Source organism: Orcinus orca, chromosome 2, assembly GCF_937001465.1.
Source record: "Orcinus orca chromosome 2, mOrcOrc1.1, whole genome shotgun sequence".
Classification (NCBI taxonomy): Eukaryota; Metazoa; Chordata; class Mammalia; order Artiodactyla; family Delphinidae; genus Orcinus; species Orcinus orca.
The window spans coordinates 156,764,329-156,779,626 of record NC_064560.1 but is presented as its reverse complement, the minus strand read 5'-3'; the positions used below and the strand labels follow the sequence as shown (position 1 = coordinate 156,779,626).

Here is a 15,298-nt window from a genome sequence, read left to right as displayed (position 1 = left end):
GCCTTAGATGTTCCTCACTACAAGTGTGTTCTTCATTTATTGGCTATATTAACACCCACCACTTGATTCCTTCCTAATTTTCGCTGTGTCCTAGGCTAAGTTCTCATCATCCTAAAGATAAGGCAGATACTTGTCAGAAATTTTTTGATTTAAAATGAGAGAAATTTCATTCGAGCTGGCTTAATGAAAGCATAATTTATTTGTTCATACCACTGAATAGTCCATGGAACATAAGTCTTCTGGCTTCTGGCATGGCTGGGTCAATTGGTGTCATCAGGAATCTATTTCATTATATTCTAAGGCCTTGCTCTCCTCTGTGCAGGATGTCTCTGCATGGTGGACAAAATCATTCCCAGCAATTAAATGTTCCCATAGTCTTTTTTTTCCCCCATAATCTTTAATATTAGCATTACTACCCCAAAATGGGCTGCCTCTCATTTGTCTGGCTTAAGACATGTGCTCACCCTAGTCTAATCCCATAGCTGGGGGTGCAGTCTTCTGATTAGCAAGACCAGTCCACATGGACCCTTGTAGCCAGAGGTGCTGCATGAGCAGAGCATGAGAATAGAATGAAAAAAAAGAAGAGGAATTTTATCCACATAAAAGAGCATAGTTAGGGGCTTCCCTGGTGGCGCAGTGGTTGAGAGTCCGCCTGCCGATGCAGGGGACACGGGTTCGTGCCCCAGTCCGGGAAGATCCCATATGCCATGGAGCGGCTGGGCCCATGAGCCACGGCCGCTGGGCCTGTGCGTCCGGAGCCTGTGCTCCGCAACAGGAGAGGACACAACAGTGAGAGGCCCGCGTACCATAAAAAAACAAACAAACAAACAAAAAGGAGCATAGATAGCAAGAAAAGACTGCAGATGTGCACCACAGGGCAATTCAATAACTTTAAAAATAAGGATAAATCATGTGTTACTTTCAACATCTTTGAATGCTCTCTAGGTCTCATCCTTTTCATCTTACTATATTTTACATCTCATTATATTTTACCGCTAACTCACTTGTAGTTCAGCTAATACTTACTGTTCATACAGGTTTCTCACTCCTCTATCTTCCCTTCTAAACTTCTGGGATTTCAACCTAGAGGTACATGATTAAGAAGAACAAGGCTGTGTAGAAATGGGGACTTAAAATTCTTTTCCTTAAACAGATGGAATGGTTGGGTTTAAGCATTTGGAGGGATAGTCAGTTAGAGGGTGAAAGAACCCTCATTTTGGAAGCTCTTTGAGAGATCATGATACTGGGTGCTAACTACATGGGAAAGGAATAGTACTGACAACTGGCATAAATAGGATGGTGGAGTTTGTCTATCACAGATTTTTATTTCTCGGGGATTTCAGCTCCAATTCATGTAGGGACCTCAGTGTAAGCCAGGGAGAGTGAGAAGGCCAGGACATAATAGAACCAAGGGTGGATCAAGAAGGATTGTTGGCCAGTCATCCAAATGCAAATGGTGTCCTTGGCTTTGACCAAATGGCATCAAGAGCCACGTGATCCTCAGGTGGTAAGTGGCATAAGGCAGCAGACAATATGCAAGTCAAGGGGTGAACATGTCAAGTCCTGAGGGCTGAGTGGAGCCCTGAGTACAGGGTTCCACTCAGCAATGCTGGTTACTGAGAGATCTGTATTCCTCCCTCAAGAATACATACTGGCAAAAGCTAGCCAAAACTTCACATCCCGCAGGGAACCTCAGGTATCAATCAAGAAACAAAGGTAATCAGAGCACACTCATGAGGACCGGGGTGCTGGCTTTGATCTGGGGCTCGCCATTGCCAGACAAATCCCAGATTACAACCTCTGGAGGGTCTGTAGCTGCTAATACCTTGCTGACTTGAATCACAATGGCTGAGAACTCGAGGCTGAGTTTTCCAGTTAAAGTTATCAGCTGAGAGCCTTCCGATGAAGAGGAAAAAGATAAATTTGAGGAAATTCTCAACTAGTTCATAACTTACACTTATTTTTATATCTTGAAGCTTCTACTAAAATGCTGGGCATTGTACTCAATACAGACTTACTGAATTAAAGGAGGAATGACATAAACACACACTCATCATCCCAATGTGACCATACATAAAACTAGGGGTGACAAGTATAGCCACAGATGGGAAGAATGCTGGCTGGGCCGTCTGGCTATATGAACTTAGTCTGCTTATTGCAGTGTTCTAACCACACAAGCCGAACAGCTTCGAGCCCACACCTCCAGAGTCCACCAAAACTCTTGTTAATATCAACCTGCCCTTTTAGTTCCCAGGAGTAGATGTGAGTTCCTAGGTCTACACTTCATTGAACCTTGAAGTTTTGGGAGAGAGTAGTGCAAGCCATTGGAAGTAGAAACATGGGAGTTGTCACTCCCAGAATAATGACATCTCCAGGCCCAGTACTATCTAAGAAGGGAATTCTGTCCTTCTTAAACTTTTATACTGGGGTGATTTGAGGGCATTCTCACCCATTGTATCTTTCTGGCTCCACTATAAGAAAAACCCTTCTTGCCTCTCTGTGCTTATTTCCCTCTCAAACAACATGTAAAGTTTACAGAGGCAATCCTTCATGGCTTCTATGGCCACTAGTTATATGAGACTGCTAAACAGTTTTTGGAATGTCTTAGGAATCAGAAAAAGGAGGTGTTGCCAGATTATCTTGGCCATCATTGGGCTGACAGATGTCTCATCCAGGTTGTCCTCATGCCCAAGTGATTATTGGGAGCCAGGCCAGAGCTCCAAGCTGGTGGTCCAAGGGCACAAGCAGCCAAAGTGGGCAGCGGGTAAGAGGCATAGTTGAATCTGAGCTATACTTGGGTCAAGGCAGGCAGCTAGCCTGAGAGGTAATCAAAGTTACACAAGGCAAGGTTCCCTGTGGGGGTAGAAACAGTTTGTATCTTTTATAGCAGAGAACATTCAGGTGGGGGGAAAAAGGAAAAAAATACATTGAAGAGCTCTGTGTGCCCATGAGTGCCCTTGACCTTAGGGAGAGCTTGGTTAGAGGACATCATGAAGTTCTACTGTCACAGTCTGAGACGCTCTTGGTTGGTGACTACCTCCTTCATTCTTGGAGCTCTGTTTGTGAAAGGGACTCTGTTCCTGTTATGTGGAGCTTAGTTTCTAAGGAATCACCTTCAAAGTGTCCCTCTTATACCCCTAGGAGCTCTAAGCCTTAGTCTTATGGGAGGCTTGGGTCTTATTTGAATTAGGGCTGTGGGTGGGGTCAGGGACCACATCTTTAGGAAGGTGATGGTGCTGGGGAGGAGGCCTGCCTTGTCCACCAGACCATTCTTCCCCCAGCGGCCTCTGTTTCCTGGGGCCGGGCAGCGCAGCACTCTGCTGTGTTCTGGTGAGACCTACAGCTGTGTGCTGGGCAAATGTTCAGGGTGAGCACCACTGATTACACCCTTGACGGTGGTCCAGTTGGCCTTGACATTTGTAGACAAGGTCCCTGGGCCTCTGCATCATGCAGAAGCAGTTGGGAGAAGGTGGCAGTCCTGGACAGACATTCTCTGCTCACCCACAAAATCCTCAGAGGGTTTCCCTCTGTGGGTTTATAAAAGCCCATTATCTAATTCATGACTCAGAGAATTGAGCTTGCTGGCAAGAGGCTTTTTAAGCCACATTTTGAATAATTTCTCAGCAATTCATTACATGGGAAAACAGGTCCTTTTTGTTCTAATACTTAGCCTACGAATGCAGCTCCCCTCTGCCAAAATTCATTAACAAAACCTGTGTATAGGGGCCCAGCAACTCTGGCCAGTTTCTTAAATGCACTCAAACTTGCTGATCGTTGAAATGTAAATTTTTACCTTTGGCTGGAAATGACTCATGGGTCTCAGCTTGTAGGAAACAGCAATGTCGCTTTCAAACACCCGGGATAGCTCCAGACCAAGTGCCCATTGTGAGATGAGGCTTAACGTGTGGCAACCAAGAGACGGCCGCGTGTCATCTTTCCGATTGGCAGTAGAGGGAGGGCTGGTAATGAACATGCTAACAGCTTGAGGGGGACAAAGCTCCCCTTGTTGGCAATATGGTGACCCAGAGCTCAGCAGAGCCCCACGACAGGACCAGGCTGTTCAGGCTCTGCTCACACCAACCATCATCCCTGTGAGAACAGTTTGGGCTTGCCACCCCAGGCTGGCCTGTGCAGAGTGGTGGGCTGGGCTCTCTACAGAAAGGAAGAGAGAGGGGTGGCCAACGGAGCTCAGACCAATGAAGCTGGTGCAATGGGTGAGGCATAAATAGCCAGCTCAAACTTTGCTTGATACAAAGCTGGATATGCTTATTTCTAAATCTATATTTTTTATTTATATTATATGTAACATAAGGTATATTTAAACTATATTACCTTATATATTTAAATTAATATGTTTAAAATAAAATATTAAATATATTAAAACATATATCTTTTTAGTTTTTTTTATTGTGTTAAAATACACATGACATAAAATTTATCATCTTAACCATTTTTAAGTGTGCAGTTCAGTGGTATGAAGTACATCTATATTGTTGTGTAACCATCACCACCACCCATTTCCAGAAGTCTTTTCATCTTGCAAACAAAAACTCTGTACCAATTAAACAATAACTCCCTATTCCCCTTTCTCCCCAGCCCAGGGAAACTACCATTTTACTTTCTGTCTTAATGATTTTGACTACTCTAGGTATCTCATAAGTGGTATCTTCTTATAATGATGTCTCTTCTTATAAGGGCACTAATCCTATCATGAGGGCCCCACTCTCATGACCTAATCTAACCATAATTATTTCCCTTGAGATCATCATACTAAGTGAAGTCAGTCAGACAGAGAAAGACAAATATCATATGATATCACTTATATGCAGAATCTAAAAAAAATGATACAAATGGACTTATTTACAAAACAGAAATAGACTTAGAGAATGAACTAATGGTTACCAGGGGGGAAGGGTCGGGGGGGGAGGAATAAGTTGGGAGTTTGGGATTGACATGTACACACTGCTATATTTAAAATAGATAACCAACAAGGACCTACTGTATAGCACAGGGAACTCTGTTCAGTATTCTATAATAACCTAAATGGGAAAAGAATTTGAAAAAGAATAGATACATGTATATGTATAACTGAATCACTTTGCTGTACACTTGAAATTAACACAACATTGTTAATCAACTATACTCCAATATAAAATAAAAATTTTTTAAAAACTTAATTATTTCCCAAAGGCCTCATCTCTAAATGCCATCTTATTGGGGGTTAGGGCTTCAGTATATAAATTTTGAGGGGACATAATTCAGTACATAGCACTATACAAATACCTCTTCAAGACCCTGCTTTCAATTATTCTGGGTATATACCCAGAAGTGGAATTTCTGGTCATATGGTAATTCTATTTTTAATTTTTTGAGGAACTGCCATTCTGTTTTTCACAGTGGGCTTCCCATTTTACATCCCTACCAACAGTGCATAAATTTTCCAATTTCCCCATATCCTCGTCAACACTTGTGATTTTCTGTTTTTTTGATAGTAGTCATACTAATGTGTGTGAGGTGGTATCTCATTGTGATTTTGATTTGCATTTCCCTAATGATTAGTGATGCTGAGCATCTTTTCATGTGCTTACTGGCCATTCAAAAACATATAATATACACTTTTAATATATACTTTATATATTTTAAAAGTACATGCTAATATAGATGCTTGGGGAAAAAACTGAAAAAATCATAAATTCAAGGTTACTGATTCTGCTGGCAAGATGAAGGGTAAATTTTTGGTTTCTTTCTTATATTTTTCTATACATTCTAAGTTTTTTAATAAGAAGGCTTTTCTCTTATAATTGTTATTGTCATTATCATCATCTAACATTTATCATTTATCCTGGCACTGCACTAAGCACTTTACATGAATTCTTTCAAATAAGTCTTATAATCACCATAGGTAACTGGCACCACAATTATTTGTAAATATGCTATTTCGTTTTTTTAAAAAAGTTCAAGAATCTCAGGGCTGTCAAGGTGACTTACCACCAAGTTCATTAGAAATCCCTCTGTGGTCACTTCCATAGCTCATTCTGCCCCTGAGCACTAAGTTAAGCAGGTTGCTCAGTAATAAGACAAGCTTCTTTGTGCTAGTGTTCTCAGAAGCACTCTGTGGAGGTGGATAATTATACCTTCCATTTGTTTAAACAATGTAACAGATAATTATGGAGCACCTACTATGCACTAGACACTCAGACACTGGGCTCAGAAGGGATGCTACGAGAAAAGACAGTCTCCACCTTAAGAGTTTGGCAGAATTAGACACGTGAACAAGCTTCTGTAGCATCCTATAGATGCTCTCCAGGGGAGCCATGACAGTGGTACAAAGAAGGACGGGCTCTGCCCCAAGGATTTCTATATCTGGTGGCACATCAGAATTATCTGGAGTGCTCTGTAAAGTTACAGACTCTGGAACACCACCCCAGACTTTCGGAATCAGAATCTCTGAATGAATCCCTGGGAATCTGTATTTTAAAACAGTTGCCCAGGTGATTCTGATTTGCAGCCAGGATGAGGAATCACCGGTAGATCCAACTTCTTGACTTGCATGGTATGTTGTAATGCTATTGTTGACTGATCGAGTAATCTCTTTTCAGATAAAAGAGGGAGGGAGGAGTTCTATAGAATAATAATATAGAAATAAGATGGGTGGGGAAGAATGCTTATGAAGCCTGTGTTTTATTCCCTCATTCAAGCTCAGTCCTATGGGTAATATATCTTGCAGAAGTGTTAAAGAAGACATTTCTCCTTGGTATAATCATTTCGGAAAACAGTATGGTGGTTCCTCAAAAAATTAAAAGTAGAACTACCATATGATCCAGCAATTCCACTCCTGGGTAAATATCTGAAGGAAACAAAATCAGTATCTCAAAGGAATATCTACACTCCCATGTTCATTGCAGCATTATTCACAACAGCCAAGATATGGAAACAATCTAAATGTCTTTCAATGGATGAATGGATAAAGAAAATTTATATGTTAGAATATCATTCAGACTTAAAAAAGAAAATCCTGCCAATTGCAACAACACGGATGGATCTTGAGGGCACTGTACTATATGAAATAAGTCAGAGAAAGAAAAATACTGTGTGGTAGCATTTACATATAGTATTTTTTTTAAGCCAATTTCATAGAAACAGAGAATAGAATGGTGTTTGCTAGAAGTTGGTGGGGAGAGGGAAATGGGAGATGTAGGTACATTATATTTTCATTATATGAAGAATAAGCTCTGAGGATTTAATGCACAACATGGTGACTATAGCTAATAATATGGTATTATATACTTAAAAGTTGCTGAGAGTAGCTCTTAAACATTCTCACCACACACCAAAAAGAGTTAACTATGTGAAATGCTGCATATGTTAATAATCTCGATCGTAGTAATTACTCTACAATGTAGATGTATATCAGATCATCACATTGTACACTTTAAATATATACAATTATATTTGTAAATTATTTCTAAATAAGTTTGGGAAACAAAAACAAAATTCTTCAAATGTTTCTTGTCACTCTTAAAATCTAAACTCCTTGAACAAAAACAGAAGACATATTTCCCTAGTAATTTTTTTCTCAACCTAAAACTATTGAATACATCAAAGATTGTTTTATACAGTACTTGTGTAAATATTTCTACCACCCAGCATCCAATTCAATCCCTATTCATCAAACAATTCAACTCGATAAATATCTCTTCTTGGACCAAATATCACTCTTAGACCAAATAAGAAAGCAAATAAGAAATGACCCCTGATCTTAAGGAGAGCAAAGGGCTTTCTAGATAGATAATATAAGGAGAAAGAGAGAAGAGTAGTAGGTAATAAATGCATATACACTGAGGAGAGTTTGATCAGCCCACAAACAACTTCAGTTCACGTGAACCTTGAGGCTGGATTCATATCTTCCCACACTACTGAATTGCTGGCTGTAAATTTAGAAAGTAACTTCTAGTTTCCTATCCCAAATCCACCCTCACCCTCTTTTCCCAGTTACTGGAGACAAAAAAGTACCCAGTGGGGGAAAAAACTTAAAATTTCCAGCCTCCTTTATATTTAAGTGTGGCTGATGTGATGTTAGCAGAAGTCATTGGCTGAGGCTTTCAATAAAACCCTTGTTTCCCCTTCTGCCCTTTCTACTGTCTGAGGTTCAGAAGTGATGACTGGAGCTCCAGCAAGCCAAGCAAATCACAGAGACCTTAGCTCTGACATCTCTGTGCCACTGAACTAAGGACGGTCTCTACTTACCTCCAGACTTTTTAATACATGGGAGAAATAACTTTCTGCACGGCAACTGTGTGTTTAAGCCTCTTTAGCCAGGTTTCTGTTCCTACTAACTACCACCTAATAGAAAATGTGCAACATCTATCTCCCAGAGCCTAGATATTATACATAGAGAAAACCACAAACGTGCTTCAATGTACTTGCATGTGTGGCTTGCAAATTGGATTCCTAAACACCATCAAAGAACTAATAAACACTCGACTGAGGGATCCTCTATTTCACTCCTCTCAGGAATGGCAGTTAGTTTTCTTGGCAAAGGTCTTGCAGGTATATGGTCAAGTTTGAGACCAAACCCACAGGTTTATATCCGCCTGTGCTTTGTATTTCTACTGCTGTGTGACATCACTGAGCCATCCCACGAGGCTCCTGGCCTCCCCAGTTAGTCAAGGATTAGAAAGGCAGTGTTGACATTTATAAATTCTGTTTCATCATTGGTCATGTCAAAAAGAGACTGCTTTGTTGCCAAATTTGTGGGATTTGGGGAAAGATTCCGCTGTTATGGAAGACTGGGTAGAAAGACAGGCGCCCCTTTCACTCTTAACAGAAAATCTACTCCTGCCCCAAAGCTGGCGATTACATTTCCTTTGCTTTGATAAACTACAAGTGGTTTTAAATTGAGTCATAAATTTCTCCAGGCCTTTTAGAGACCAACCCCCTGCCTTTGATTCCCTCACCTCCCGTGGCAGTGAAATCTGCTGGAGACCCACTCATACACTTTGTGCACGTTTAGGCTGGGAGTTTGAAATTTACAGGCCAAGCCTTGCAGACTGACCTCGACTTTTTAATAGCTTGAGAAGGAACCAGAGAGACTGCAAGTGGGGATTCATCCGGGCTGCAGGTCTTCGAGACAGACAAAGCTGCCTCTAGAGAAGACCCTCACACCAAATGCTAGAAGTGAACAATTCATTGGTGGCTCCAATAAACTCCTTGAGGTGACTATGTGGACAACTGGCTTTGGAGTCATGGTCTAAAATTAGTCTTTCTTTTTAAAATAATGATTTGTAACATATATACTTTGCCTTGATTGGTAACATATATACCAAGCTTCAGGAACTGAATAACTTTATGTGTAAAGCTGCTACGTTCAGTGAGAAATCGTTAGCAAACTCCATCTCCCCACTAAGTCCTCGTACATCCCCTTGGCAGGTCATGTGCAGAAGACCCTGGGTGGGTTCGTGGATACCCTCATCTGTCCCTGATTTTCTAGAATCAATGTATCAGGTGAGGGACAGCAAAGTGAATGGGGAGCTTCTCCCTAAGCGGGGGGGTGCTCGCGGCCCGGAAACAGGAGCAGCAATTTCCTCTTACCCACTTCTGCAGGCTGTATTCTTCCAGGTGGCTCAGAGCATGCTGGGCAGGGCTTCACACTTCCCAGTCGTGGCCAACTCCAGTCTGTTCTCTGAGTTCATCTGACCTTAAGCAAAAGAAAATTCCACCTCTGAGGTTTTGCCTGAGGTCAAACCTATCCCTAGCAATATGTATGTATATATGTAAATATGTGTATGTATAAAATAACTAGTTAATTCTCTGTAATTAGCAGCTGTGAGGTAGGTACTATTACTAGCCTCATACTATGGATGAGGAGACTGAGGTATAAAATGTTAAAAATAACTTCCCTAAATGCACACAACTAGAGAGTGTTATAAGGATTGAGTTACTGGGTAAAGTGCTTGGAACAAAACCTTGTACACAGTACAATATAAGTGTTAATTATGATTATGATAATTATTATTACTCTAACATTCCAGGCACTATACTAGCACTAGAGATACAATGATCAAAAAGATACAGCCTCTGTCCTTTAACAACTCACTGTGTGGTGGGAAAAATTGTTATGCAAATTGATAATTATGCTATAGGTAAATATCTGAGGTCTGAATAAGGGACCGTAAGAGCACACAGAGGAAGCACTTGGGTTCAGCCTGGAGTTCTTACAGAGCAGCACTGTCCAGAAAAAATAGAGTACAAGCCAGATACTCAATTTTAGAGTTTCTTGAAGCCAAATTTAAGAAGTGAAAAATATGGAGAAATCAATTTCATAATATACCAAAATATTATCATTTCAATGTATAACATATTTTAAAAATCATTACCATAAAAATATTTTACATTCTTTTTTTTGTACTAAGTCTTTGAAATCTGGTGTGTATTTTATACTTAGAACACATCTCAGTTCAGACTAGCCACATTTCAAGTGCCCCATAGGTCTAGTATCTCCTATATTGATCAGCAGATACAGAAAGCTTCCTGGAGGAAGTGACATTTGAGCTAAAGGAGGAGGTTGGGCCCTATTTCTAATTACTCCTGAGAAGGATGAGATTGTGATTCACTGGTGACTTTGATCCCAGGCTCTACTTCTCTAGGATAATACCCTGTGTGGTCGGCAGAACAATGACCCCCAAAGATGTCCACTTCCTGATCTCCAGAACTTGTGAATATGTCACTTCACCTGACAAGGGGGAATTAAGGTTGTAGATGGAATTAAGATTGCTAATCAGCTCACCTTGAAATGGAGAGCTTATGCTGGTTTATCCAGGTGGGCCTAATTTAACTACAAAAAGTCCTTACAAGTGAAAGAGAGAGGCTGGAGAGTCAGTGTCAGAGAGATGCCACATGAGAAAGACTCCACCAGCCATTGCTGGTTTTGCAGATGGAAAGGGAGGTTGTGAGCCAAGGAACGTGAGTGGCCTCTAGAAAATAGGAAAGGTAAGGACCCAGACTCTCCCTTAGAGCCTCCAGAAGGAACACAGCTCTGTTGACACTTTAATTTTTGTCCAGTGAGACCCATTTAAGACTTCTGACATTAAGAGCAGTAAGATAATAAATTTGTCTTGTTTTAAGTTACCAAGTTTGTGGTGATTGTTGTAGTTGTAGCAGCCAAAGGAAACAGCCTCATTTCCTTCTTCTTTCCTGGTAGCCCCAACTTGATCCCCACTCCTTGAATGCATTCCGCGGATGTGGGTTGGGTCACTGAGAACACCAGCTGGGGGATTTCCCAGCTGCTGCCACCGTCACCTCCACCACTAGACTACACTCCTGTTCCGAGGTCCTATGTCCACAATCAGCAATCATGTGACACCCCTGTTTCCTGAACAGTCTGTTAAATGAGACACTGTAGGTGAAAGTCCTTCCTCCTCACAAAAATTATCATTGTCTGGTACTGCTGTTCATAATGTTAATTAAAAGGAAAGGTTATTAATAATAGGGAAACTGGGGGAGTGAGGGAGTATATGGGAACTCTGTACTTTCTGCTCATTTTTCTATAAACTGAAAGCTGTTCTAAAAATAAAATCAATTAATTTTTAAAACAGTAATTTACAAATAAATCAAGTAATTTACAAATAAAAAAAGTAGAGGGAAAATGGCTCACAACCCAATACCTGCAAATATGTGGAAGGCCTTGTTAGCAAGATGTAAAGGAGAGATAGGATTAGAAGAGTAATAAGGATGCTTTTCAAAGCACAGAAGGAAGACTGTACTATGTGAAGCAATAAGGGATCAGGAAAAGAAGGCTCAATTCCATGAGTCCACGGAAAAATAGGCGTGACTGTACTTTTGTTCTTCAGGGATGCAGGACCTTTGGTGTCCCATTCCTTTACGATGGGTATATAATGAAAGGAAAATGGGCCAAGTAATTTAAATAATGATTTCTGTCCACCACACCTAGTCTCGCCCCACTGAGAACCATCTGAGTGTATTCTTAACCTTTCCTCATGTTCCTCTCCTGTGAAAGGAGAGCGCAGGTTGTCCTTCACCCCTGCCGGGCAGCAAGGCTGCTTTTCTTACCAAGACTCCTGGGAAAAGTGAGAGACAGACTGGACCCCGTTCTCATGTGAATAGTATTCTCCTTACTGGCTCGCGGGAGGAGGCTTGGAGAAGACACTGAGTAGTGTGGAGAGGGACACACACCTCGGTTAATATTCCTCATTTGTTTCCAAGAGTTTAGGATGAAAGACAAGCCTCATATCAGCAGGCTTCACCTCCTGCGTCTAACCAGCCAGGTAAAGACAACTTTTTTTTTTCTTGTTTTCCTATTTTTTAAAAACGGTGCATTATAAGAGTGTTTAAGTTGTAAGAGAGCAGTGAATTCAAGGCCCCTTGAGGAAAAGAGCAGGAAGAAAGGATGCCCAGAGAACATCAGTGCTCTCTCTGCACTGAAAGCCCTCCATGCAAATGGACAGGGAGATTTATTACTCACTGCAGGTTAGAGAGCAGATGCTTGCTACTCCAGAGATTTGGCACTCTGGGATTTATAGACTTAATATAGTTTATGCTTTTGTGGACTCATTGGTTGGGAAAGTATAAGATTCCTTGGCAATAAAACTTAAAGCAAGGATAATAAACCACATCCTACAGGGTTTGAGAATCTCCCTGCACAGGTCCCACCAAACCCTCTGCCTGGATAAGACAGTTCCAGGCAGTTCCTACCCCAGCCCCGCTCCTCCCTCAGTGATGCGGCCAGTGTCTCAAGAAGGGAAACTCAAGAGAGTGAAACTGGGTGAAGATGAGCAACTTCATGCCCGACCAGACGGGACGCCTAGGGCTCCTTGAAAATGCGAAAGGGAAAGAGGCAGCTTTGTTGTAGGTATCTACGTTGATATGTTATCTTGCTGCCAATTGAAACAGTAGCAAAGAAGAACAAACGTGTTTCAGCATATGGACACTGCCTCACACAAATATGGAAAAGAATATGGCAAATAATTGGTTATTTGAAATCAGTGTTTTCCTTTTCTTGATCACATCCTAAAGTACTTATTACCTGGCAAGAAAATGATGCAGTTCAGCTGGAAGCTTAAGGTGCCCAGAGATGGATTTAATTCAATAGCATCATCGAAGTGCAACTTTTAAGCACCTAGTTATTAGGGAAGGAAGGGGAATATGTCTGTGAGTCAGAGGCTGGGAGCATTCCTAAGAAAATATAAGTTTTATTACCTTTGTGGTATCTCAGGGCAGAGGCAGGCAGGCCTGGGAGATGGTAGATGAGAACCCAGGGATGCATGGTTCCCAGACCTGCCCCAGCCATCAGAAGACTCCCTCAATACAAAGCACAGTCAAGGACAAAACAAAGGGAATAGCCCAGAAGATGAGGCTGCAACTCTGCTATTTTTAAACTGCCAATTAGAATGTCTAAAATTACGTGGCTGGAACTACCACATCCGCTTCAAGATAATCATACTCTTCTGAGCTGAAGTCTTAAACCTTCTGTTTTCCAAGCCCCTGATCAGAATATTTTAAAAGATCATTTCTTGGCTGCATTAGGCCCAAAGCCAACGTGTGCTTCAGTATGTTTTCTCCTGGGAATGACTTTTCTTGGTTATAGTTCTCAAAACCTGTCTTTTGAATATTTTTGTTTGTTTCTGGGGGGGGGGGGAATAAAGAAAAAAATAGAGATTAAAAAACAAAAGAAACAGAAAGAAAAATATCAGGAAAAAAAACTTGTATGAAGATTAAAAAAAAAAAGTGACAGGGTTCTGTGAGTCTGTTTGATCGATCAAATTAAAGTGATTAACGTAGGCCTGTTCACTACTCACCCTTGGCCTCCTGTTAGCCCTTCTTTCCCTCCAGGTTTCACTATCCAAGCAGGAAGAATATGATGTTTTGCTTAAGGCAAATGAATCCAGTTTCCTCCACGGACATCGGACCCCAGAGAGTTCAGTTCAGATGAAATGAGAAACAGTGCATATTAAAATCCTCATCAAGCCCACTTCCAAGACCTGATACAGAGTCTAGGCTTCACGAAGCCTGCATGAACCAAAAAAGTGTGTCGAATCCCCAGTAATTCCTGCACCACCCACACTGCACACTACCCACCTTGGCTGTCTATGCAACATGTGGCTCGTGTGTAGCCTCTTGAAGCTACCTGATATAAGAGGACAACTCTGAAACACGATAAGGACTGAAATAAAAAGATGCCAAAAAAAAAATCTATCTGTATATGCCATATATGTGTATATATATAGGCAGTGTTTAAGTAAAATTAATTTTATTTATTGGATTATTAGGTTTTAGTTCATGCCTCTGTATGGTTCGGGGTGGGGTGGGCGTTGAAGTATACTTGATTTACAATGTGTTAGTTTCCGGTGTACAGCAAGGTGATTCAGTCATATATATATTACTTTTCATATTCTTTTTCATTATAGGTTATAAGATATTTAATATAGTTCCCTGTGCTATACAGTAGGACCTTGTTGTTTATTTTATATACAGTAGTTTATATCTGCTAATCCCGAACTTCTAATTTCTCTCTCCCTGCCCCTTTCCCCTTTGGTAACCATGTTTGTTCTCTCTGTGAGTCTATCTCTGTTTTGTAAATAAGTTCGCTTGTATCATATTTTAGATTCCACACATAAGTGATATCATGTAGTATTTGTCTTTCTCTGACTTACCTCACTTAGTATGATAATCTCTAGGTCCATCCATGTTGCTGCAAATGGCATTATTTCATTCTTTTTTATGGCTGAGTAATATTCCACTGTATATATGTACCACATCTTCTTTATCCATTCCTCTGTGGATGGACACTTAGGTTGCTTCCATGTCTTGGCTATTATAAACAGTGCTGCTATGAACACAGGGGTGCATGTATCTTTTTAGATTATAATTTTCTCTGAATATATGCCCAGGAGTGGGACTGCTAGATCATACAATAACTCTATTTTTTTTTTTTTTTTGCGGTACGCAGGCCTCTCACTGTTGTGCCCTCTCCCGTTGCAGAGCACAGGCTCCGGACGCGCAGGCTCAGCGGCCATGGCTCACGGGCCCAGCCACTCCGTGGCATGTGGGATCTTCCCGGACCAGGACACGAACCCGTGTCCCCTGCATCGGCAGGCGGACTCTCAACCACTGCGCCACCAGGGAAGCCCGATAACTCTATTTTTAAAGGAGCCTCCATACTGTTCTCCACAGTGGCTGCACCAATTTATAACCCCACCAACAGTGAAGGAGGGTTCCCTTTTCCCCACATGGTCAGCATTTATTGTTTGTGGACTTCTTAATGACGTATGCCTCTGTATGT

General features: G+C 41.2%; 1 long non-coding RNA gene across 2 annotated transcripts; it reads right to left on the bottom strand.

The window, feature by feature from the left end:
• Positions 1-216: 216 nt before the first annotated feature.
• On the bottom strand, positions 217-14,946 carry LOC117196396 (uncharacterized). Of its 2 annotated transcripts, XR_004476557.2 has the most exons (4): positions 13,815-14,946; positions 13,043-13,135; positions 9,592-9,697; positions 217-329 (listed from the first exon to the last, which is right to left on the bottom strand). It is a non-coding gene; the product is annotated as an uncharacterized LOC117196396 (long non-coding RNA). The 2 variants fall into 2 exon arrangements; XR_004476556.1 differs by lacking the exons at positions 13,043-13,135; positions 13,815-14,946 and adding an exon at positions 11,129-11,536.
• Between the last annotated feature and the right edge of the window lie 352 nt (positions 14,947-15,298).